This window comes from Pteropus medius, unplaced genomic scaffold, assembly GCF_902729225.1.
Source record: "Pteropus medius unplaced genomic scaffold, Ma_sr-lr_union100, whole genome shotgun sequence".
Lineage (NCBI taxonomy): Eukaryota > Metazoa > Chordata > Mammalia > Chiroptera > Pteropodidae > Pteropus > Pteropus medius.
The window spans coordinates 11740566-11742741 of NW_024354503.1; positions in this window are offsets into that span (position 1 = coordinate 11740566).

The following is a 2176-nucleotide window of genomic DNA, read 5'->3' on the forward strand; positions in this document are numbered from 1 at the left end:
ATTATCAGACTGCGTGGCATACAGTAAGAAATTAATAAATATTTAATAAATGGCAACATATGCTCCCTGAACTCTTCCTTCAATAACCACCCCTCTATTTAGGATACAACTCCTGAGCATCTGATATTGGACACCTTGGCAAAGGAATCCTGAACCGTTGTTTTATGATAGTTGAGCTGACAAAAGATTCTATTCTACAATAGAGTCTTAAATTGGCAAAAGGTCTTAGAGACTGGCCTTGTAGACCAAACTTCCAGATGAATGTAGAGCTGATCACTTCAGTAGACAGTACTTACAATCACGTTTCAACTGTATTATATGTGAGTGGGCTCAGATAGGCCTCTTTGTGATTGACAGCTATTGTCAAGCTATTATCTATTCATCTTGTCTTTGAAACCCAATCCTGAGAGAAATGTCTTCTCCATGTCTGAACCTAGCAAGGTTTAATTTGCCATATTTCACTGACTCTAAGATGCCACTGATTATAAGATGCTCATTGTTTTATGGGCTACTAAGAAAAACTATGCTGACAAACTCTGAAACAATGCTAGAAAACTAGGGAACAATACTAGAATGTATCCTATTTCAGAGGTGTATCTTAGATTAGACACAATATAAAATATGATAGTTTCACTTTAAAATAATGAATACAGAACTCCACAGCCTTCCATGCAGTTGGTCAAACCGGTTGCGATTCACTGACAGGCTTGTTTTTCCACGATCCTAGATGACGAATGACATACATTCACTCTCTTCAAATCACTGATGAAACTTCTCCCACCCCTTACTTTATCAACCTCATCTCTAATTTCACAGAGAAAATAGAAACTATCAGATGTCAACTGTATCCACTTCTCTCCTCCAAACCCACAAACCCACCTGCATATACTCCCGCCTTTTCTTTCTCTCCTGCCATATTAGAGGAAGTGTATGTCTTCCCGTCAAAACTTGTCCTTTCCCAGGAGCTCTAGCCCCTTCTCCTCAGACTTTCTCAAGGACAGCATTCCCTAAGATTTCCTATTCTCTGCAGCATCAATTTCTCCCTCCACAATGGATCATTCCATTAATATTTTAATAGGCTCAAATATCTTCCTTCCTGAAACTAAAGTCTCCCTTAGTTCCTACTGATTCTGCCCCAAGTTTTCTTCTCCAACTAACCTTCTCTTGAGAACTGTCCACATGAACTGTCTCCACTTTCTGACCTTACAATTCTCTCTCAATCGTTTTCTCCCTCACGCCACTGCAACTGGTTGTATAAAATGTCACCAGTGTTCTCCAACTTATTAAATCTGTATATTAATTCTCTGTTCTCTTCTTGCTTGATCTCTTGGAAGCATTCAACTCAGTTGGCCACTTCTCCTTCTTTTGTGTATTTTTTTTTTTTTGTCATTTTGTTTTAGGTGAGCTGACCTCTTTCAGTATTTCCTGTAGAGCAGGCCTCATAATGGAGAATTCCCTCAATTTTTGAATGTCTGGAAAGGTCTTAATTTCTCCTTCATATCTAAAGGAGAGCTTAGCTGGATACATTATTCTAGGATGATAATTCCTTTCACTTAATAGTTTAAATATTTGATTCCATTCCCTTCTGGCTTGTAAGATTTGCGCTAAGTCCGATGATAATTTAATGGGTTTTCCTTTATAACTTACTGTTTTCTTCTCCTTGGCTGCCCTGAGAATTTTGTCTTTGTTGTTGATTTTTGGTAACTTTAATACAATGTGTCTTGGTAAAGGCCTTTTTGGGTTGAGATAATTGGGTGTTCTATTAACTTCTTGAATTCCAAGCTCCAGCTCATTCCTTACATTTGGGTAATTCTCATCAACTATTTGTCTGAAAATGCTTTCTAATCCCTGCTCCTTTTCCTCGCCTTCGATAATGCCTATTATTCTTATGTTTCCTCTCCTGATGGTATCAGCTACTTCCTGTATTTCTCTTTCATTATTTTTTATTCTTCAATTTCTCTCTTCTTCTTTCTGATTTATTTCTAGATTTCTGTATTCAGTATCACTGATCCTTTCTTCCATTTGGTTGACTCTATTTCCCAAGCTTGCTATTTCATTTTTCAACAATTGCAGTGTGTTTTTTTGTTTTTTTATCTCCAGAATATCTATTCTGTTCTTTTTGAGGGTTTCAATCTCCTTGCTCTGTTCATCTAGCTGTTTTTGCAATTCCTGAAAT